The following is a 25157-nucleotide window of genomic DNA, read 5'->3' on the forward strand; positions in this document are numbered from 1 at the left end:
GGGGGAATACCCCAAGCCATTACAGTTTAGGCTCAATTCTGGGACATCAGTTCAAAATTCAATCTCACACAGGCTTTAAATTGATCAAAGGAGTAATCACAAAGTAGGTGGGACAGATCACAGTGACAGACTGTTGTAAACTCATGAAATCCTTGTCGAGATGCTTCTTGTTGTGCATGCACTCACACATCAAGACTCAGTGACGTGATGCTTTCTCATCTTTTACTTCTATTAAACTAACTTGGCTACTGACACAGGATTTTATATAAGGAAGGGTGAAATCATGACACCCACTTCATGATGTTCAGCAGAGGGTGGGCTTATACCCAACACTCTTCCCTGCCTTGTGCATTAAATGCTGACTGGGCCCCCTTGGGCCCAGGACTACGTGAGAATTAGAATATGTCTCTTGAATAATTAATTATAAAAGGGAAAGTATTTAATAATAATCAGGGCACATAGTCCTTAAAGGGATCAGGTGGTCTTCTTTCTCCTTTGGACCACCAGTGTGGTTTGCTGTGCCGGTCTTTGCTCAGGATCTGCAGGTAGTTGGGTTGGCGGTCAAGTAGGTGACTGCCCACTTTTACTGACCTTTGGTGGTGACTGCCCATTTTCGCTGCCTTCCTGGCTGCATGTCTCTGTTACTGGACTCCTGACTGGAATTATCGGCTCCGCAACCATCTCTGCAACCCTCTCTCCTCATTCAGTCCGAGGGGTGGGATGGTTGGGGCAGGTCAGGGCAAGTCCGGTTCCACATCCTCCAGTTCATGAGGCAGTTCATTGATCTTAGTGTCGGTCAATGCTCATAATTGGTCAATGTGTCGCTTCCACAATCTGTCCCCCACTAGAACAGAGTGAGGTGTGTCAATTTTGTACAAGATTATAGACAATATAAAGACCCATGGGTGGTAGAACCAAGGTTCTAGGTGAGGTTTGTGGCAATGCTGTTTTTTTTTTGGTCCAACTGGAGACCCAGATCTGGATGAACTGTGGACAGCCTGGTCCGCAGATTGCAGCCAAACATTAATTCTGCTGGAGTGCATTTTTGTGGTAGAATGTGGCATGTTTCTGTATCCCAATAGAAAATATACGATTTTGTGTGTCCAAGAGGCATTCAGAAGTTTCATGGTTTTCATTACTTTTTTGAATGTTTGTACAAGACATTCTGCCTCCCCATTAATACTTGGGTGATACGTGTGGACAAAATATGTCTGATATTGTTGTCACGCATAAATTTTTAAAAATTTTCTCATGTTAATTGAGGCCCATTGTCCGTAACTAATTCATGAGGCAATCCATAAGTGGCAAAGATAGCTCATGGGATCTGCTTTGGTATTTTTCAGCTGTGAAACTACTGGCCATTTGGAGTGTGCATCCACAGCTATTAGGAAAGTCTCACCCATGAATGATCCAGCGAAGTCTACATGTATCCGATGCCAGGGTTTGGATGGCCATTTCCATGGGTTAGCTTTGGCTTGCGGCATTTTTGGCTATATTGACTGACATACTTTGCATTCTCTTACTATCTATATTAAGGGCCACCAGACATGCATCTGGGCCAGTGCCTTCATTCATACCAATCCCAGATGGTTGTGGTGTAGTTCTGATGACATGGTAGTTTGCCATTTGCCTGGATAATCGCATGGAACCCCATAGTAAATATCCTTCTTCGACTGATAGTTCATGGCGGCACGTGTGGTAAGGCTTTAGATCTTCTGGAATTACTTCACATTCAGTATAGGATCTAACTTAATGTTGCCTCTTTTCATCTGGGATCATCTGGGCTGTAATGGGCAGTTGTAGAAGTTGTTCTTGGTTGATGTCCGCTTCCCCTGCTGTCCATTTAATCATTTCTTCTCGTTGTTCTTTCTCGGTTTGCAGCATGCGTGATAAGGCATCTACATGGCTGTTGAGTGTTCCTGGTTTATGTTTTATATCGTAGTTATAGGCCACTAGTAGCATGGCCCATCTTTGAATTTTGACTGCAGTTAATACTGGTATACCTTTGTGTGGCCCCTGGATTAAACTAAGAGGCTTGTTGTCTGTGATCAGGGTGAATTTTTTTCCATAAAGATATTGGTGGAATTTTTTTTTTTAACACCAAAAATTATTGCCAGTCCTTCTTTTTCTAGTTGGGCTTAATTGTATTCGCTTGTGATTAATTTTCACAAAGCATACGCTACTGGTTGCTCACCTTTTTCTGTGATTTCGGATAGTACCGCTCCTAGTCCCAATGGTGAAGCATCCACGTCTAGTGGAACTTCTTTACTTGGGTTGTATTGGATCAGCACCTTATCTGATGACTTTAGTATTTCCTTTAGTTGATCAACAGTTTTTAGTTTCTATGTTCCAATACCATGTTTGATCTTGCTTGAGTAATTGGTTCAGCAGTCTGCATAGTGTAGACATATTAGGAGAATGTTTTTGCTAGTGATTAACAAGTCCTAGGAAGGATTGTAATTCCGATTTGTTGGTTGGGTATGGGGGCTTGCGAATGGCTTCTGTTCCTGCTGGATTTATTCGCACCCCCTCATTGACGATTGTAAACCCAAGGTATGTTATTGAGTAGCGCATGAAGACACATTTGTCCTTTCGTAATCGTGTATTAGCCTGTTGTAGTCTAGTTAAAACCTTTTCAAGGTTTTGTAAGTATTCAGTTGTTTTGGCCCATGATGATGATATCACCCAACTGAAAGTCCAGGTACTGTTTGTAATTTATCCATTGTTGCTTGAAAAATGATAGGTGCTGAAATTCTGTAAGGCATGCGTGTTTTGGAGAATAGTCCCAGATGGGTATTGATGGTCACATATTCTTTTGATTTTTTTTGTCCAATTTTATTTGTTGATATTGTTACAAGATCAAACCTGCAACCACAAAGAAGGTATATCACACAGGGGTAAAGATGAGCAATTACTTTATTAACAAAAATTCACCTTCAAACTTTAATTCAAAATCCCCCCTTTTATAACAATGCCCACTGGTTACTATACACATTTCTATAACAGTGTAAAACTAATAAATTCCCCAGCCTAAATATAGCCCACAGAAAAACTTAGACACAAAACAAACACAAGAGAGAGAGAGAGCGCACAAAATTCGAAGTTGTCTTGTGTTGCTTGCAGAGAGAGGAACAAATGGCTTGGTCCGGATCCTTCTGGCTACCTTTGGAATGTTCATCTTTTTTTAAATGCCTTGGAACATTATAAACTGTCCTCCAGACCATGACTCATGCTCTGGGCCTTCTTCCACTCCACAGCACCACCCAGTGGTGGTTTATTGTCCAAGTCCAGAAATTTTTAGATAATTTTCTGCACATGTTCAGTCCATCTCCCACTCTCTCAGCATTTCTCCTTCACCTTGGCTGTCTAAGGCAAACTGTCACTTTTTAACATAAAACCACACAACACATAGGCCAATACACAACACAGAACTCTGTAACAATATGCTTGTGACAAATTTAGTTTTGTGAATTTTTGCCCTCTGTTTAGTGCTTGGAACAATTTTTCTGCCTTGGGCACGGGGAGTTTGGGTGTTTTAAGTGACGGATTGACGGTGATTTTGTAATCGCCGCAAATGAGAATTTCACCATTTGCTTTTCGATCAGGTACGATGGGTGCTGCTCAATTGCTGTATTGCATTGGTTCTAATATGCCGTCATGTTTTAATCTGTTTAATTCAGCCTCAATTTTTCCTTTCATGGCAAATGGAACTGTTCTGGCTTTGAAGAATTTTAGCTCTGCATTATCTTTTAAATGCAGTTTGGCTTGAACACATTTGATTTTCCCCAATTCTTGATGTAAAACCACTGCGTGGTTGTTGAGGATTTGGTCGAGTTCTGGCTGGGAGGTGTCTGTGTGGTTTACATTTCATATTGAACCAACTTCCAGCCAATCTAGGGGAATGCGTTGAAGCCAGTTTCTTCCAGAGAGCTGGTCCCGGGGGCATGGCAAGATGGCGTAAGGAACAGACATGCCTTCCAGTCCTCTCCTGACTAACTTATAATTTTGTCTTTAAGTGCCCGTTAAAACTTTTTAAAAAAAGTTTATAAATAGTATGAGGTGTTGAATTAATACCTAATGGTACATTTGTTAAAAAAAAGTAAAAGGAAACATCAACAGATTGTTAAAAAATTATATTTTCCGAAATTACCTGAGCCTGCTTGTTTACAAAAAGCCACGACTCAGCGTGAAATGGATCCAGGAAAAGAAGCGAAGAATTTGGACTTGGAGCTCCGCTCTGAATCCGTAAGTCTTTCTGAAGGTTGTTTTCAACAGCCTTTAGAACAAAGGGCTGGCCGGATCCCAGTATTTCAAACAACGCCTACTGTTACTGAGACTTTGACTGCTGAATTAGCTGGGGCGCCAACAGTTGGAGAGTTAAAGAGTTGTTATTTGACTGCTATACCATCAGTTACAACAGCTCTTCCAGATACTGACGTAACAAAGCTTTTAAAGGAGGTTTGGATCAAAGATAACCCTGATCATCAGCCTCCTGACACTTCTGGGGGGTCTGTGGCAGGGGCTCTTACACGGAGTCAAACTGCAAGAAAAGCTACTAAATTAAAAGAAGATTCCACAAGAACAGCAGAATCCCACCATGTCTGGATCTACTGATGTTGATATACTTTTCAAGAGTCTTGAACATAAGATATTTTCTTCAATGATGCATTTAGATGATTCTATGAATAATCTTACTTCTAAGATTAATGGATGTCAATACTCAACAGATGGCTGATTATGGAGCTTTTAAAGTTGAAACTATTGAAAGACTTGAGATGTGTGATCAAGGATTATCTGATATACAAGATCAATTGCAAGATGTGAATAAAACAACTGAAACGCTACAGATTCAGAATAAAAATTTAGTAAAAAAGGTTATTTGGAGAACCAATCTAGACGGAATAATGTGAAAATTGTCGGCTTGCCAGAAGGCATAGAAGGGCCAGATCCAAGAAAATTTTTTACTGAATGGATTCCACAAGTGTTGGGACAAGATAAGTTTCCTGAAGGTTTAATATTGGAATGGGCTCATAGAACTTTGAGAAGGAGACCTTTTTCAGGACAGAATCCAAGACCTGTTTTGGTTCGCTGTTTAAATTACTGTGATAGAGAGACTATTTTATGTATGGCTATTAGAAATGCACAGCAAAACAGATCTCCTTTGATGGTTCAGAGTAATCATGTTTTCTTCTATCCGGATTTGAGTCAGGAAATTATGTTTCAACGACGTGAATTTAATTCTGTGAAAGAATTATTGTGGAAAAAAGGATATAAGGCAACATTTAGATACCCTGCGGTACTGAAGATTTTTCAGGATGGATATCAACCAAAGTTCTTTGATAATCCTAAAGAAGCTATGGATTTTGCTCAGTCTTTACCAATTACGCAATTCCAGGAACGACGTAGTCCTCCACGGTCTCCAAAGAGGGCAGAGCTGCAAGAAGGGAATCTGATTTCTGGAAGAAATGGAAGAAACGGTGGTCACAATGACAAAGTTGATTAAAAAAAAATTATTATTTTTTGTTGAGAAGATTTTAAATAGTGATGGGAGTTGGGAGAGGGAACTGGGTGGGCACCAATTTCCAGAAGTCATCAGCTGCGTGTGAGTTATCTCACACCCAATATTTTGGGGGAGTTACCGCATTAGGCGGTTTAAACAGGAGGAGGTAATTGTGACCTCCGACCTGTTTTTTTTTATTTTTTATTTTTAGGTTAGGGAGTGAAGCTTTTTTTTAATTATCTTTTTTAAACAATTAAATTTTTTTTATATATAACTTTTTAAATTTTTTTTAGTTTTTGGTTGTAATTTCAAAGGGGAATTAGGTTTTTTTTTCTTTTTTTGGGGGGTTTCTTTTTTTTCTTCTTTTTTTTCTCTCTTTTTTTCCCCTTTTTTGTTTGTTTCTTGTTGTTGTGTTTTATTGAGTGTAAGAAATGTCTAAATTGAAGTTTGCTTCTCTTGATGTTCAGGGTTTAAATAATCCTATTAAGCGTAAGAAAATACTTGCTTATTTAAAAAAATTAAAAGTTCATGTTGCTTTTTTACAGGAAACTCATTTAACAGATAAGGAACATTTGAAACTCAAACGTGAATGGGTTGAGCAAGTTTTTTTATTCTTCGTTTAATTCTAAGGCAATTTTGGTACATAAGAATCTACCATTTCAGTTACAGAATGAAGGAAAAAATGGTGGAAGATTATTAAAATTAAATTGTACAATCTTTAATGAGGCATGGACTTTGCTTGATGTTTATGCTCCTAATGTTGAGGATACAGCTTTTGTTGTGGATATGTCTTTACTACTTGGACAATCGAACTCTAATGTGATGATTGGGGGAGATTTGAATGTGGTGTTGGAGCCTTTATTGGATAAGTACCCAAGAGTAATTAAGAAGTCTAAGATGGCAATTAATATGATGGCAGATTTTAATTTAATTGATATTTGGCGAAGAGTTAATCCTACAGAGAAAGATTTTTCTTTTTATTCCTCGCGACATAATTCTTTTTCTAGAATTGATTATTTTTTAATATCAGCACATTTGCAGGATAGGGTTACATCTGTTGAGTATAAGGCTAGATTGGTTTCGGATCATTCACTAAATTATTATTAGAATATTTGAGTTCACAAGATGTTCAGAAAGCTTCAAGATGGAGATTTAATACTATGCTATTGCAAAAACCAGAATTTATTAGTTTTTTTAAAACGGCAAATTGAAATTTTTATTGGTATTAACTGTAATTAACTGCGATTAGAAATAAATCAGGTATTACTTTTAATCAAAAGGAGATTAATGAGGAATTTTGTAATTTCTATAAACAATTGTATACTTCGGAATGTAAAGATGTAACTGGAGACGCAATAGATTCTTTCTTGGAAAATATTAACTTGCCACAATTGAATCAAGAAGACAGACAAGAGTTAGATAAACCTTTTACAGAAGATGAAATAGAAAGGGCAATAAGAGACATGCCGAATGGAAAGGCACCTGGTGAAGATGGGTTTTCTATAGAGTTTTATAAAGTTTTTTATGCTGATGTATCTTCTATTTATAAGGATGTATTACAACAAACTTACAATACTTTTCAATTACCTGAGTCTTGTTCTAACGCAATAATTACGGTTATACCAAAAAAAGATAAAGACCCTTTACAGGTTTCTTCTTATAGACCAATTTCGTTGTTAAATGTAGATTATAAAATTGTAGCTAAAATTATGGCTAATAGATTAGCTCAATATCTGCCTAAAATTATACATGATGATCAAACGGGATTTATAAAAAACAGGTATGCGTCAGATAATATTTTACAGTTAATAATCTTGATAAATAAATCTAAATTTCAGTTGAATTATCCAATAATGGTTTCATTGGATGCAGAAAAGGCTTTTGATAGAGTGGAATAGAAGTTTCTGTTCAAAGTACTTGAGAAATTTTGTTTTGGTTCTTCATTTATTGGGTTGATAAAGGCTTTATATAATAGCCCGAAGGCTAGAATTGCTGTTAATGGCCAAATTTCAGAATCTTTTAGTTTGACAAGATCTACTAGACAAGGATGTCCGTTGTCACCTGCTTTATTTGCTATAGTTATTGAACCTTTAGCACAATTAATACGTCAAAATGAAAATGTTAAAGATATGAGAGTTCTGAATGAGGAATATAAGATTAATTTATTTGCTGATGATGTTTTATTATATTTGGTGGATCCAGATATTTCTTTACCTGCAATTCAAGAATGTTTAGAAATTTATGGCCAATTATCTGGTTATAAAGTAAATTGAGCTAAAAGTGAAATTTTACCAATTTGTAAAGGTGATTATTCAGTATATAAAAATATTAAAAATTTGAAGTGGACTACACAAATTAAATATTTAGGAATTAATGTTAATATGGAATTTCAAGAATTGTATTTAATTAATTATTTTCCTTTAATAAAAAGGATTAAATTAGATTTGATTAGGTGGAAGGATCTACCTTTGGGTTTACTAGGGAGGATTAATACCATAAAAATGAATATTTTTCCTAGAATACAATATTTGTTTCAATCAATTCCTTATTTTTAAAAAGAAAGTTTTTTTAAGGATTTATATAAAGCGATTAGAGAATTCTTATGGAAGGGAAAATTTCTGAGAGTAGCAATGAGAAAATTGATGTGGGATTTTCAATTTGGAGGTTTAAGATTACCGAATTTTCAGCATTATTATGAAGCAGCTCAATTCAAATTTCTTAGTGCATTAATGAATATGGATGACCCACCTAGTTGGGTAAAGATAGAAATGGCGGTTATTTTAGAAAAATTTCCTCATGAGTTTGTTTCGATGGAATAAAAATTTATTATGAACTTATGATGTGCCAATATTGAAACATTTATTGAATTTATGGACAAGTAAACTTAAAAAATTGGGACTTAAAAATATATATTCTGGAAGATTGCCATTATATAATAATCAACTTGTTCCTTTTACGGTCTCCAATGCCACTTTGAAACAATGGGAAAAGAAGGGAATAAAAAATTTATCTGATTGTTTTTCTGAGGGTTGTTTTTGTTCCTTTGACAAATTACAAAAGAAATATGGTATTAGTGTAAATTCTATATTTGTATATTATCAATTAAGATCTTTTGCAAAACAGTTATGTGGTCGACATATGATTTTATTGCCTGAATCTAGTTTTGAAGAATATGTACTTTCAATACCAAAAAAGGGATATATATCTGATTTGTATTGTATTTTACAAGAACTTGATAATAAAAAAGACTGGGATAAAGATAAGTTGAAATGGGAAAAAGATTTAGTACATAAAATAGCTGAAGAAGCTTGGATGGAAATTTGTCAGAATAGTATTCGGAAATTAATTAATGCTAGACTAGCGATGATTAATTATAATTTTATTCATCAGCTATATTTAACGCCGGAGAAATTTAAAAAATTTGGTTTTAGTAAGTTGGATTCTTGTTTTCGATGTGATCAGACGGCCAATACTTTTTTTGCATACTGTTTGGCTTTGTGATCGATTGCAACAGTTTTGGAAAGGTATTCAATCTGTTTTTAACAGTTTATATAATATCCATCTTGTATTAGATCCCGATATATTTTTATTAGGGAACATGCAATCATTAATCAATTTAGGTTTAGAGGATTATCAGATTTAATTTATTTATTTAGCTTTAGTTGTGGCTAAGAAATGTATAGCACTTACTTGGAAAGATAGAAATATACTAACTTTAGATAAGTGGTATTTGGAAATGAAATTTTGTTTGACTATGGAAAGGATATCTTTTTCAATTCAGGATAAGATGTCTTTTTATAAGTTAAAGTGGACTCCGTTTGCTAATTATATGCATTTGTTTGATTTAAACATATGTTTAAGTGTGATATTTTAGTATTGACAATTTTTTTTTGTTGTTGTTAGAATTTTTTTAGGTTAGTTTTATCACTTTTTTTGTAAGTGGGTATTTTTTTTTCATATATATTGTCAATTTTATTAACTCTTCACTCTTTATTTTTGGGGGGGGAGGGTTGGACTAATTTTAAGTTAGACTATTAATATTGTGTTACAATTAACCAGGGGGGGGGGTTATTTTGTGTAGTTTTCTGATGTAATATTGTAATCATACCCTATCTTCTCCACATCTAAAACATTGATGGAATGTATTTAATTTCCATCTATTCAATTTCTGAGGGGTAATCTATAACTTATGTAAAAAATTTTTAATGAAGTAATCTGTCTTACATTAATTGTTTTAGAAATAACCTCTTTACATAAATCTTGCTGAATTTGTTGATCTATTGATATATTTAAATCTTGTTCTCTCCTTTCTCTTGACTTAAATAAAACTAATTTAGGTATTTTTTCCTTGTACTCTCATATATGCTATTGAAATAAACTTTTAAAGCATTCCATCAAATTTGTAGGATCTTTTAAAACTTATCTGATCTTAATATCTCTCTTAAGTAAGTTCTTAATTGAAAACAATAAAAAAGTGTATAATGTGGAATATCGTACTTAATTTTTAACTGATCAAGTGACATCAATCAACCATTTTCATAACAATCCCATATTTCAGAAATTCCTTTAATATACCAAATATTTAAAATACAGATTATCTTTTGAAAAAAAAATTATGAGGATAAATTAATGGTGTTGTAGTGACAAAAGACTTCCATCATTTTCTAACTTAACCTTATTCCAAAAATTAATCAAATGTTTCAATAATGGAGCATCTCTGTCAGCAAACATTAACCTGTGTTCCCATTTATAAATAAATTCCTCAGGTATAGTTTTTCCAATCTTATTTAACTCAAATTCCACCCATGATGGTTTAACATTCCCAAATAAAGAAACAATAAACCTTAATTGTGCTACTTTATAATAATTCTTAAAATTAGGAAGATGCAATCCACCTAATTCAAATTTCCAAGTTATTTTTTCTAATGATATTCTTGTAAACTTACCTTTCCAAAGAAATTTCCTAACTTGTTTATTTAAATCATAAAAAAAATGCTGAGATACAGATTGATAAAGTCTGAAACAAACATTGAATTCTTGGAAAAATATTCATTTTAAATACAATTAACCCTTCCAATTAAACTTATAGGTACATTTGTCCATTTTTAAAAATCTTTACTTTCTTGAGTAATGGAATATAATTTAATTTACATAAAATTTTCAATTTATTTGCTATATGCATTCCTAAGTATTTCATCCCAGTGTTAGTCTACTTAAATTGAATATCTTTTTGACATTGTGAATAATCATCTTGTACTAATTCCATTACCTCACTCTTATCCTAATTTATTTTATAACCTGAAACTCTTTTGTTTATGAGACAAGATGGTGATCATTGTGGTTGAATTAAATATACTAACACATCGTCTATGAATAAACTAATCTTATGCTCGGTTTGATTTACCACAAAAACTTTCAATTGCTGGTCCATATGAATCATTTGAGCAAGAGGTTCTATAGCCAAAGCAAATAAAGCTGGAGATAAAGGACATTCCTGCCTACTTGATCTAGTCAAATTAAATGATCGTAATATCTGTCTGTCACATTTGTGGCCCGAAATGTGAAGTTAATAACACTAATAACGCAAGTTTTACCAGTTAAACATCTCCGTGTCTTTATTCTCCAGCTTTCATTGTTCCTCCATTTCGCTCTCTCCTCTCTCTCCCATACCACGTGACTTCCGGTCAGGAGAATACATCTCATCCATATTCATTATCATGACATCCCTCCTTTTACCAGAAATAAACTTTACACCTCAATGTTGAAATGTAAACACCGCCACCTTAACAATATCCCTCGGAACCAACAATGTCCAACAAACAAACAAATTCAAACTCCTTCTACACACAATGTAACATGAACATGTTGTAACTAACTGTAATACAATAACTCAACTAACTAAAATGTACTACATACAGCACTCATACACGCACTTTGATATATGATTAAATCACTGTCCCAATGTTCTTTTATCATTCCAACTGTCACACACTTAGAAATACGGCACAAAGTCTTCGTATCATTTAGGCGCTTTCCTGTCTCGTTTCGGCCTTCCTGCGACACTATCGTGGCTACTCGGTTGTTCACTCTCAGGTTGAGCATCTCGTATTGGATTTCAACCTCCTCGCTCGATGTCTCTCTGGACTGGTACCTTTTTACACCTGACACATTTCTTTTGTACAGGACTCCAGCCGGAGACTTGACTGTTACCATACTGCCACTTCTGGATACGACAGTGTAGGATTGATGGTAATAAGGTGTGTCTAGCTTACCACCATTCTCATGCCTCACCAGAACATTATCTTCGGGCATGATGTCTGAGTACCTGGCTACACGTCTCGAGTCTGTGTACAGCTTTGCTGCTCCTTTCTTATCAGCATCGTGGTCCCTCATCTCCTGGTCATCCCAGATTTCCTTTATTTCGGGCATTTTGGTGTAGATTTTTCTCCCAAAAAATGCTTCTGCAGGATTTCTTCCTGTGGTTGCATGGGGCGTTGCCTGATAGACAGCCACATAAGATAGCAATGCTTCTCGCCAATTTTGTCCTTCTGCGTGAGCAATCCGTAATCGTTTTTCAATGGACTGATTTTGTCTCTCTACTTCCCCATTGGCTTGCGGCCATTTCGGAGTTACTTTATGATGGTGGATACCTGTGGTCCTCATGTATTCAGCAAATGTCTCTGAAATGAATTGTGGACCATTGTCAGAGTATAGCGTAACAGGCAATCCATATCTTGCGAAGATCTCTGCTAATGCTTGTATTGTTTTTTATGTGGTCGTGGACCTCATCACAACGTACTCATAGTATCTGCTGTAGTAATCTATCACTACCATGATTGATTCACCAGTCGGTAAAGGTCCAAGAAAATCAATGGCTACGTCGATCCACGGTCCTGTCAGGAGTTGCGTACTCCGGATCGGTTCTGGCGGATTACTCCTACTTGTGATTTGACATCCATGGCAAGTTTTGACGAATTTCTCTGCGTCTTTATCACAACCTGGCCACCATACTTTACTCCTGAGGTTTTGCTTGGTACCAACAATACCTAGGTGTCCTTCATGCACTAAGGATACGATCTTCGGTCTCAACCTCTGTGGTATCACCAATCTACAACCTCTCAATACGCACTGTCCGATGCAACAAAGTTCGTCTCTAATGGGAATGTAAGCCTTGTGAGTACACTTGTCCCATTGTCCTCTCTGGATACATTCTCTCACTTCCATGAGTTCTGGGTCATGTTCGGACTCTCTCTCGACTTCCTTCGTGGTCACAGCTTTCGGTGTCGACTGAATAGCTATGAAGCATACAAAGCTCTCTGCTTCTGTCCCTAATTCTGACTTGGATTGGGGGCATCCATCCTTCACCAATCTGGACAGCGGATCAGCAATGTTTGCTTTGCCAGCAATGTGAACTACTTTGTACTTGTAGGGTTGGAGTCGGAGTACCCTTCGCTCTATTCTGGCACACGGTTTGGATCTAGTGGCATAGATCACCTCTAATGGTTTATGATCTGTGATGAGTTCAAATTCAATGCCATACAAATATGCATGGAACCTCTCACAGGCCCTTACAAGTCCGAGTGCTTCTTTCTCTGTCTGAGAATATCTTCTTTCCACATCTGACAAAGATCTGCTGGCGTAGGCAATGATTCTTGGTCCTCCGTCATGTATCTGGACCAACACGGCTCCTAAACCAACAGGACTAGCATCTGCTATGACTTTGGTTGGTGCAGCCGGATCATAATATCCAAGAGTATCAGCATCTGTCAGACTTTGCTTCAGCGTTGTGAACGCTTTTTTCTGCTCCGATCCAAAATGAAATGATACACCTTTCCTGGTTAGTTTCCTTAGTGGTTCTGCCACTGTAGCAAAATTAGGGATAAACTTTGCGCAATAATTGACCAATCCTAGGAAACTCCTCACCTCCGTTGCGTTCTGGGGTGCACGTGCATCTGCAATAGCCTTCACCTTGGCCTCTGCTGGGTTTAATCCTTCTCGTGTAAGTCTGTGCCCCATGAAGTCCATTTCTGACACACCGAACTGGCACTTGTTTCCATTCACGGTAAGGCCTGCCTCCTGTAGTCTAGATAGTACACGCCTCAACCGTCTGTCAGGCTCCTCCTTTGTAGGTGCATGGACTATGATGTCGTCAGAAATATTGGCAACTCCAGGAATGCCTTGAATCACTCGATGGATTTCATATTGGTAGATCTCAGAAGCTGCATTAATGCCGAACGATAGTCTCTTGTATCAGTACAATCCACAGTGAGTCACAAATGTTGTTACGTCTCGGGATTCTGGGTCCAGCTCTAATTGATGATAGCCCCATTTTAAATCAATTTTTGAGAATATCTTACTGGTAGTTAACTCTTGAAGTATTTCCTCCACTGTTGGTATAGGGTGTCGTTCTCGAATTATAGCTTCATTGGCCATTCTCATATCAACACACAGTCTTATGTCACCATTTGGTTTGGGCACAATCACTACTGGGCTGACCCATTGTGTCGAATGTTCCACAGGTTCAATAATGTCTTGCTCGATCAACTCTTTAATTTTGGCTTCGACTTTCCCACGAAGTCCATAAGGAGTTCTGCGCACTGGTTGCGCCTTGGGTTTGACCGTTTGGTCCACCGCTAGCTAGAGTTGTCGACCTTTCAGCTTTCCTACTCCTTGGAAGACTGCGGGGAATTCTTGCTTCATATCCTCGTATGACTGAACTGAATTGACACGAGCTCCAATATGAAGTATTGCCAGGTCTTGCGCTGTGCGTCTACTCAGCAATGGTTCTCCCCTCTCGTCGATGACAACAAACTCTGCTTCGGTGTACTTATCACCAGCTTCAACAGTTGCCATAAAACATCCAATGGTCTGCAATGGCTTGGTTGCTGTATATGGATACAGTTTCTTGGAGCACTTCTTTGAGGTACAGATGATCTTTTTCCTTTTCAATTTCTCCCACAAATGTCGATCAATTACATTACTGTCACTGCCTGAGTCTACAGTGACCTGAACTGTCACACCACCAATGATCACTGGGACCTTCTCATGATATAAATCATTCAATGTAAATTGATAATATCTCTGTCCATCCTGGTTATCATCATCATCGTTACTTTCTGGGTCACCGTCTATATGGCAGATAGTGTCTTTCTTTCCAGGATACTTTCCTTTCCCCCAAGCTTTGCCTTTGGAAGCTGTGCTCTTCCCCTTCTGGTCTGCATTGGACTTGCTTTTGCACTTCTTTGCAAAGTGGTCTTTACCTCCGCACTTTCTGCAAACTTTGCCTTTTGCTGGGCAGCATGGGTCTTTTCCAAAATGACCTCTGTTTCCACATCGATAACACTCCATGTCATGTGTCGACGTATATCTTGGCTGGTTATGCGATAGCCTCTTAACTTGCTGGCTTGAGTTGTCCTTCAGGGTCATGGTATGAAATTTCCCCTCAACAGCCTCTAATGCAGCAGCAATGGCTAAAGCATCGGTGAGCTTCAACTCACTCCCTTTTTCCAGCAGACGTCTCCTGAGCTTGTCTGATCTGCAGTGCTGCATGACTTGATCCAATAATTGGTTGTCCAAATCAGCTGCCATGTAATTGCATCCAACAGCCAGCTGGCGCAATCTCGTCACGTACTGAGCAATTGTTTGTCCATCTTCTTGTTTCGTTCTCCGAAACACATGGCGTTGAAATGTAGCATTCGATGTCACTACATAGTGTGCATTCAATGCATCGACCGCTTTCCAGTATTCATCCTTCCTACCTGTATTCAAAAGTGTCTTAAATGTTTCCCGAACTGCGGGTCCTGCGGTGAAAAGAAGTAACGCCCTTCTCTGCACTTTTTGTTCCACCGTACTGCTATCGCGAAATAGGCCACGACTGTCGGCGTAGGCTTCAAATTCTTCCAGCCATGGCTTCCACTTCACACTTACAGTGCTTGCATCACCAGTCGGGTCAAAATGAGGAACACCTCTAAGTGTTAAAAAATTAGCTTCTGCGCCTGCCATGAGGAAACCTTTTTCAGCCCAAAGCCACAGAATCAAAGATCAAAATTCTTATCACATTTAAGTTCCAAAATGTTGTTGTTTTAATCCTAGTCGCCAATGTCACATTTGTGGCCCGAAATGTGAAGTTAATAACGCAAGTTTTACCAGTTAAACATCTCCGTGTCTTTATTCTCCAGCTTTCATTGTTCCTCCATTTCGCGCTCTTCTCTCTCTCCCATACCACGTGACTTCCGGTCAGGTGAATACATCTCATGCATAATCATTATCATGACACTGTCCATTAGTTATTACCTTAGCTTTAGGATTTTTATTAGGGGCACTAACCCAATTTACAAAATTAAATCCAAAAACCAAACTTAATTAAAACCTTAAATAAAAGTCCCATTCTAAACTATTAAAAGCTTTTTCTGCATCCAATGCAACTGCAACACTTAAATCCTTTTTCTTTTGTGCTAAATTAATTATACTTAATAACCTTATTATATTTTCAGAAGTTTATCTATTTTTAACAACACCCATTTGATCCATATTTATTAATTCAGGAAGCCAAACATTAATTCTATTTACTAATACCTTTACTAAAATTTTATAATTAATATGTAACAAAATGAAATAGGTCTATATGAAGCTTGTTTTAATGGATCTCTATCTTTTTTAGGAATAACCATAATTATCGCTGTGGAAAAAGTTTCTAGAAGAATATGCAATCTAAAAGCTTGTTCTATTACCTGCATAAATAAAATAATTATTAAATCTTTAAATTCTTTTTAAAATTAAACTGGGAATCTATCCTCTCCAGGAGACTTATTATTTGGTAAACAATTAAATGCTTCATAAACTTCTCACTCAGTAAAATGTCTATCCAAATCATCTTTATCTATCTCAGTTAATCCAGGTAATGTTATTTGTGACAATCCTGTAATGATTCTGATGTATATAATTTTTCATAAAATTGCCTGGAATTTTCATTTATTTCTTGTGGTTTAAATGTCAGTATTATTATCTCGTTGTATTGCATTACTCGTTCTTGAAGTCTGTTCTGCTTTTAATTGCCAAGCAAAAACTTTCTGAGATCTTTCTCCTAATTCATAATATTTCTGTTTAGATCTTAGTATCATTTTCTCAGTTTGATAGGTCAACATTGTATCATATTGTAACTTCTTAATTAAACATCTATGTTTATCTTCTGATGGTGATTTTTGAATTTATTGTTTCCAATACTGTCATTTCTTTTTTCTAAATTATCTTTATTTTTCATATAGTTCTTTTTAATTTTTGAAATAAAACATAATCTGACCTCACAAATTTGCTTTTAATGCATCCCAAATAATAAACATCCTCTACTGAATGTAAATTAATATCACAAAATAATTCAATATGTTGTCTTATAAAAGCACAAAAATCTTATATTTTTAATAGCAAAGAATTTAATCTCCACCTATATACTGACTGCTGTTTTTCAGTAAATTCCAATTCCAGCAATAATGGAGAATGATCAGATATTATTCTTGCTTTATAATCAATGTTCAAAAGTCTTGATTGATTTTGAACCAAAAGCAAAAAAAATCAATTTGAGAATGTCAAATCTGTTAGAATAAAAAGAATAATTTCTATCTTTCAGATGTTTCCTTCTCCATATATTGATTAAATTTAAATCCTTCATTACATATAACATAACTTTAGCTGCCCTAGATTTAACTATTGCTGATAATGATCTGTCTAATAAAGGATCCATACAAAAATTGAAATCACCTCCTACTAAAATATTTTCATAAACATCCGTCAGATTCAAAAAAGTATCTTGTATAAATTTTTCATCATCTATATTCGGTACATATATATTTAGCAAAGTCCATTCCTCTGAAAATATTTGACAATGTACCATTACATATATACCTGCTGGATATATAGTCATCCTCTGAACTTAAATTGGTAAATTTTTCTTAAATAAAATCACCACTTCCCTGGCTTTAGAATTAAATGAAGAAAAAAAAAATCTACTTGATCTACTCAATCTCTTTTCAGTTTTAGGTGTTCTTTTCCAGTTAAACTAGTCTCTTTTTAAAAAGCAATAGCTACTCCCAATTTCTTAATATAAAACAGATTTTTCTTACTTTTTATTATTCCATTAACCCCATTAATATTAAAACTCATAATCTTAATTGTTTTATTCATTTTGCTTATTTATAAAATCCCTTTTCATCACTCCCATTCAGAAAGCATTCCCATGAAATAATTTGATTCTGAGCGCCATCATCTGCAATCGAAAAACATTAAAATTATTCAAATTGAATACAATATACTTAATTACTAAAGAAGAGAATAAAAAAGGAAGACAACTCAAAAAGTTTCTCGCCAACAAATGCTCGAAGAGCCAGCACCACCTCCCTCCATTTTACGGGTCATGGCCAAGCCACAAAAACACATGCAGCTGCCAGAAATCAGCTGAACACATCTTTCCGACCCCCATGGGGAAAAAAACCCTGATTTAATCAACAATTTCATCTAGCATAATAATTCTTTATCCACCAGAAAGAGAAAAAATGGAGTAGGATAATGCAACACAAATCTGTAACCTTTAACATTTAAAACTTTCTTAACTGGATTAAATTCTCTCCTTTTCTTTAATAAAGTTTGGATTAAAAAAACTGGATAAAAAAATCTTATTCGCCCTTCATAATTCAAAGATCCATATTCTTCATTGCCAAACCTTGAACTCTCTCTCTATCTTGATAGTTCAAAAATCTAACCAGGATAGATCGGGGTCTCTGGCATGAACCTGGCTTTGGTCTCAGAGCTCTGTGAGCTCTTTCAATTAGAATGTTAACTTCAAAATGTTCCTCTCCAAATATCTTCTGTATCCATTCTTGAAAAAAAAACGAATCACATCTTTTTCTTCTTTTTTAAAAATTTTAAAAACATTTTTCACACTATGAACCATACTGACCAAAATACACACAAACATTTCCCTCTTGAATATAGTGTCATTTTCTCCCCTTTTCCTCCTTCCCTTCCCTCCCTCCTTCACCCCCCCTCCCCACCCACTCAACGTTCAACAAATATGATACATTAAACCCATTAAACAATGTCATCACACAATGAAAATAAACAAGAAATTTGTGTCATCTACTTTTACATACTGGGTCAATTCATTTTGTCTTCTTCTCCTTGTGTCGTTTTAGGTGGTGGAGGTCCGTGGTAGGACTTCTCCGTTGTGTTCCATGTACAGTTCCCAAATTGGAAAAAATAACATATAATTTAAGAAATAATATCACAGTATTCGAACATCTTTTCCTTCTTTACCTTCAGACAGTCCCACTATTTTAACATTATTTCTTCTACTATAATTTTCCAGAATATCAACTTTCTCCAACAGTTTTTCATCCATCGAGATCAAACTAGTCATCATATCTCAGACATATCATTCAATGCACTGCACTTCTTCTCGAACATCTTGAACCTTACTTTCCAACTTATCTACTCTTTATTGTTACGTTATTCATCACCTTTAATGTATTATCCACTTTAACTGTCAAATCTGTTTTAATTTGCTTCAATTCTTCTGACAATAATTTAAAATTATTTTCCAGAGACAAATTTATTTTTATTTGAAGTTCATCTATTTTTGACTCAATCTTATTCATTTCCTTCTTAAAAGTCTTTTTCTTGCCTCTTGTCTGCTCCTCTTCTGAATTTGACATTTCTTATTCACTCTCATATTATTTTAAAAAATATTTTATTTATATTTTCACACGTTTGACCAGCCATATACATTGTAAGTTCCATCCTGGCAGCTTGTATTCAAATTTACATACGCTTCGTTCTCAGCCATGATCTGAAAAATGGCGGTGCTGGCTTGACGGGCCAATTGGCCTATTCCAGCACCAACTGTCTATTTTCTATTATTGACTGCATACACAAGCTCGCAGGACAGATCATTCAGACTTCGACCAGAAACTGAAAACTTTACACCAAGATAAATAATAATTAGGGAACAGGGATTGTCGCTGCTCATTGGGCGATATACAGGTTGATATATATTCCTAACTTTCCTTGATCGGGATTAGTGTGAGGGAGAGGAAATCGATCACTGCCATATGCCTATGTGGCGCATGTACAGCTGCCAAATCCTTCGAAAAGAATCATATCTGTTTCTCAAATTTTAAGTTATCTTCTCCAGGGGAACACAACTTTGCATTTCCATATTCCATCGTTTGATACTAAGACTAGAGTCGGACTTCCAGGTAGCCGCATGCAGTTCCTGGCCATTGCCAATGCTTTGAACACAAATTGGATTTGAAATTTGGACAGCTTCATTGTTAGCCTGATGCCCATTATGTTTCCCAACAGGAACAACTCTAGGTCCTGTGGGAATCATTTATCTATGATTTTCTCTAGGATTTTGCCTAGTTCTTCCTGTGATTGATTGGGAGATAAATTGGGAAAGGTTTGTTAGAACAGGTCACACACAAACATTTAAAAACACAGAATTTTTACAGGAGCTTTTGCAAGAGTGCTCAGACTCACGATGGCCTGTCGTTTTGCAGAAGGCAACAAATGTAACAACAGGCAGAAGCAGCTTTGTCTGGAAAAGAGCATTAACTGTCTGGAAGGTCATGTGATCTTTGCAGGCAGAGAAGAGAAAAAAACAGGCTCTGCTCTCATAGAGGGAGAGAGAGAGAGACAGACAGTCATCGGTTCCAGAGGGACAAGCTGGCAAGCTTTGAAAGACTGCCTGGTCAAAGGAGAGGACTGGCTAGTGGACCCTGGCCATCAGGGAGACCGCTGTTTGGCACGCGAATTTGCAAGCTGTGAGGGAGAGGCAGCTGTCTTCCCTCGCTCCTGTTCACTTGCTCCAAGGTTCTTACTGCCTTCTCTGCCACTCAGGACTCAGCCTGTTTGTGGAGCATCCGATGCTGCTGAGGTCGGGAGGGTTGCGCCCTCTTCGAAGGCTCTCGGGTCGGCACCGCCATTACTCTTGACATGAGACACCTCCAGTTGCCTCAGATCCTTGTCGGGCTGCCCATTTCCTCGCTGTATTTTTCCTTTTTTTTGTTGATTGAAGTTTCCTTATCCTCTTCTTGTGGATTTTTTCTCTTTTTTGTCCTGGATTTTTAATGCTGTTTTCTGGTCTAATTCTGGGAGCTCTTAGGAACTGCACCTCCTAGACTCTCACCATTACATGACCTCTCCACTCTCATATTCTTCTGAAGCCTCTACCACTGGAGATGTGTCCCCTTCATGTTCAGATGTTGAAACTCCGGACTGCCCCTTTAAGAGACTTTGTATTTTTTTTCAACATTTTTTCTTCTGTTCTGCCCATGCACAATGCAATTTTAGATTCCTCTGATGCCATCTTCATAGGTCATTTCCAGGGTTACGTTTAGAGTCTTTTTTTAAACAACAGAACAACGTGAGCTACCCTCCAATCCTCTGGCACCACACCCATGGCTAAGGACATTTTCAATATATCAGCTACAACCCCACAATTTCTATACTAACCTCCCTCAAGGTCCAAGGGAATGTCTTGTCAGGCCCTGGGGATTTATCCACCCTTATATACTTTAAGACAGCAAGCACTTCCTCTTCTTTAATCTTTATAGGTTCCATGACCTCACTACTGGTTTTCCTTACTTCCCCTGAGTTTGTGCTGGTTTCCTTCATGAATACCGATGCAAAAAAAACCTTTTTTTAGCTCTTCACTCATCACTTCTGGCTCCATACATAACTGACCACTCTGATGTAAAAGGGGATCAATTTTGTCCCTTACTCTCCTTTTTTTCTTTATATACCTGTAGAAACCCTTAGGATTTTCCTTCACATTGTTTGCCAAAGCAACCTCATGCCTTCTTTTAGCTTTTCTAATTTCTTTCTTGAGTTTTCTCTTTCATTTTGATACACCTAACGTACTTAATTTGCTCTGTGTTGACTGTACCTGCTATACATGTCTATCTGCTAATACACCTGCTATTCACCTCTCTTCTTCTGAACTAAATCCCCAATGTCGCTTGAAAACCAAGGTTACCTCTGCCTTTTAAGTCTGCCTTTATTTCTGACAGGAAAACTCTGTACTCTCAAAATTTCACCCTTGAAGGACTCCCACTTACCACTTACATCCTTGTCTGAAAACAACTTATCTGACAACCTTAATCATTTATTCAAAATAGGCCTTTCTCCAATTTAGAATCTGAAACCGAGGCCCAGACTTATCATTCTCCATAATTAACTTGATCACTGGATCCAAAATGTTCCCCTACACATACTTCTGTCATCTGGCCTGTCTCATTCCCTAATAAAAAAAAACCAGTATTGCACTCTCTCTAGTTGGTACCTCTATATTTAGAAAACTTTCCTTAACACATTTGACGAACTCCAAGCCATCTAGCACTTCTACAGTTTGGAAGTCCCAGTCAATATGTGGAAAGTTAAAATCTCCTACTTATACCAGCTTATGTTACCTGCAGCTGTCTGCTATCTCTCTAGAAATTTGCTCCCCCAATTCTCGCTGACTATTGGGCGTGTCTGTAATACAACCCCAAGAACATGGTCATACCTTTCCTGTTCCTCAGCTTGACTGAGAGACTCAGTAAGTCTGTCATGCCTGAGCACAGATGTGATATTTTTCCTGATGGGCAATGCAACTCCTTCCCCTTTCATTCGTCCTGTAATGGAAGATTCTAACTGTTTTTTTTTTACTTTTGCAGCTTTTGCTTCTGCAAGGCTGAGAACCTGCTTGCTTTTAGAATCAGCAGCCATAAGCTAAATTCCACTGAGGGGCCAGAGATGCAGGATCAGTTCGCCTTTACCTGGAAGGGGCGTCACCCGCCTCCCTCAGGGTTATGTACACTCTCCCACTATTTGCCACAGCCTAATTGCCCGTGATTTGGAGACGGTGCCAGTATCGCCTTCCCTCTCAATTCATCATTATATTGATGATGTGATGATCCAAGGGGCCACAGAAGAGATGGTACAGGAAGGTTTGGAGAGTGTCCAAGATACCATGATGCAAAGAGGGTGGGCCATTAACCCCGCCAAGGTACAGGGCCCATTCCAGACGGTTATTTTCCTTGGAATTCAGTGGCATGCTGGAGAACAGGTGGTTCCCGATAAAGTTCGCAATAAAATCGCAGACTTGGCCACTCCTACTAACAAAAAAGAGACCCAGCGTTTCCTGGGGTTATTGGGATACTGACGACGCCATATTCCACACTTGGCATTGCTTTTACATCCTCTATATAAGGTTACCCAAAAGAAAACAGACTGTATGGGGTGACGATCAGGAAAGGGCGTTCCAGTCCACCAAGTAGGCTATTCTTCAGGCCCTGATGATGTGGCCTCCTGGAGCCTCTGGCAGAAACAAGAGGGCCGCCGAGTCCTGCTGGGATTCTGGTAACGTACCATGCCTGAGGGTGCCACTCGTTATTTTGCTTTTGAACAAGTTACTAGCCTGTTACTGGGCCCTGCTAGAGACTGAAAGAATGACAGGCGATGCAGATGTTCAATTGCGACCTACACTTCCAATAATGAATTGGGTCTTGGCTAATGATGCTAATCTAAAGATTGGGCGAGCTCCGCAGTCTTCTATTGTTAAATGGAAGTGGTATATTCAGAGTCATGCGACCAGAGGGCCTGAAGGGGTGGGCCGCATACACGAACAGGTGGCTGATCTTCCGTCTCGTCATGAGGATGTTGAACCCGCCTTGCCCCCTCCTTTACCCCCTTCACCAGTTCAGTGGGGTAAACCATATGATTCGCTCACTCCAGCAGAACAAGAGGATGCCTGGCTTACTGATGGTAGCAGCCGGTGGGTGCAAGGAAAGCAAAAGTGGAAGGCAATGGCTTACGATCCCAAGTCGGGAACTCACTTATCAGAGGAGGGGTATGGTGGCTCCAGTCGGTATGCTGAGTTGAAGGCAGTCCCTTTACCACTAGATCCCCATGATCACCTGTTTACTGATTCCTGGGCTGTGGCAAATGGACTTGTGGTATGGATGCCTGATTGGCAAAAGAACGACTAGATGATACATGACCGCCCAGTGTGGGGCAAACAGTTGTGGCAGCTGTTGTGGGATGCTTCCCACCACCGTGAGATAACCGTGTATCACGTTGATGCCCATACCAATGTGACGACTAACATGGCACAACTTAATGCAGTAGCAGATCAGCTTGCCACTATCAGCCGCGCCGATACCGGCGCTCGCTCAGCTGTGGTTTGGCAAATTGATTACATAGGCCCCATGCCAGACTGTATAGGTAAATGTTACGTCCTAGTAATGGTTGACACCTTTTTGGGCCTGGTTTTTGCTTTTCCCACCAAGACGGCTGACCAAGCTAGCACTATCCAAGGACTAAACCATTTAATTTCTCATTATGATGTTACAGAGGAGATTCAGTCTAATAATGGCTCGCACTTCTCCGGGAAGGCAATCTGTGATTGGGCAAATGACAATGGTATCTTATGGGTTCACCATATTCTTTATTACCCGCAGGCTGCCTGGTTAGTTGAACGAATGAATGGCTTACTGAAGGAACAAATTCGTTTGTTAACACCACTGGGAACCCTGAAGGGGTGGTGTCATGTGCTGCAGCAGATAGTCGACAATTTGAATCATCGCCCTTTGAAGGGAGGTACACCTTTTCACCGATTTCTTCACGCTTCTGAACTACAGCGTATTCCAGAGGAAAAACAATCATTGCCCCCCACTCCCGAACTAGAGAATGTTGGACAAAAGGTATGGGTGGCACCACCAGGTAGTGGCCCTCCTGTAAAAGGGGAAATAGTGACACCTGCCCAGGGTAACACTTGGTGGGTAGCTATTGAGGGACAGGATGATTTAGTCTGTTTAAACACTGAACGCTTACGGTATCGTGAGTGACATGTGTCAGGCTTCTTTGTTCCAGGTTCTCCATCTTACGCTCCTGGTGATCTGGCTTAACAGCTGCTTTGGTGCCAACAATTGGATTTGTAATGATGAGGACGTTCCGAGGGAGTTGCCCATGGGAGACACTGTCCAATGTATTACATCAGGAAGTCCTTGGTCACCCGCCTCAAGTGCAGCTTATATAGATATGTTATTGCCAGTGTTGGTTCTTATATTTTGTTTGTAGATGGACCAACTGAAGGGGTCCTCCCCTACTGGTCATCTTTGTACCCGCTTTGTATCTTGTAATAACTCTGCTCCACCTGTTGCTAAGTGGCGGAAGGATTCCAGTTCTATGGAGGGTTGGTGGCCTACCTCACCATCAAACATTCCTTCAGATTTGTCTGACAATTCCTTTCTCCATGTTTCCTATGCATACGCTCACCGATTAAATGTTTCTGATTGTTGGATTTGTACCATAGGCCCGTTGCATACTGGTACAGGCATTCCCATGATCCCCATTCCTTTGATGGGCAGGGCCTGAAGAATAGCCTGCTTGGCGGACTGGAATGCCCTCTCCTGATCGTCACCCCATACAAAGTCTGTTTTCTTTCGGGTAACCTTATACAGGGGGCGTAAAAGCAATGCCAAGTGTGGAATATGACGTCGCCAGTATCCCAATAACCCCAGGAAACGCTGGGTCTCCTTTTTATTCGCAGGCCTGGCTAGGACTGCGATCTTATTGCGAACCTTATCAGGAACCACCTGTTCTCCAGCATGCCACTGAATCCCAA

The 25157-nt window shown here is 38.2% G+C and overlaps 1 long non-coding RNA gene across 3 annotated transcripts in view; it reads right to left on the bottom strand.

Annotated features, from left to right (window-relative positions):
- Window positions 1-417: 417 nt before the first annotated feature.
- Window positions 418-25157, bottom strand: part of LOC138762404 (uncharacterized) — a 34127-nt gene continuing 9387 nt past the window's right edge. The window contains exons 2-5 of one of the 3 annotated variants that reach the window (XR_011356907.1): window positions 18643-18709; window positions 17617-17759; window positions 5379-5456; window positions 418-2865 (exon numbers count right to left, since the gene is read on the bottom strand). This is a non-coding gene — a long non-coding RNA (uncharacterized lncRNA). The remainder of the gene's footprint in view (window positions 2866-5378; window positions 5457-17616; window positions 17760-18642; window positions 18710-25157) is intronic. The other 2 variants (XR_011356906.1, XR_011356908.1) reach the window with 2 other exon arrangements.

This window comes from Narcine bancroftii, chromosome 1 (genome assembly GCF_036971445.1).
Source record: "Narcine bancroftii isolate sNarBan1 chromosome 1, sNarBan1.hap1, whole genome shotgun sequence".
NCBI lineage: Eukaryota > Metazoa > Chordata > Chondrichthyes > Torpediniformes > Narcinidae > Narcine > Narcine bancroftii.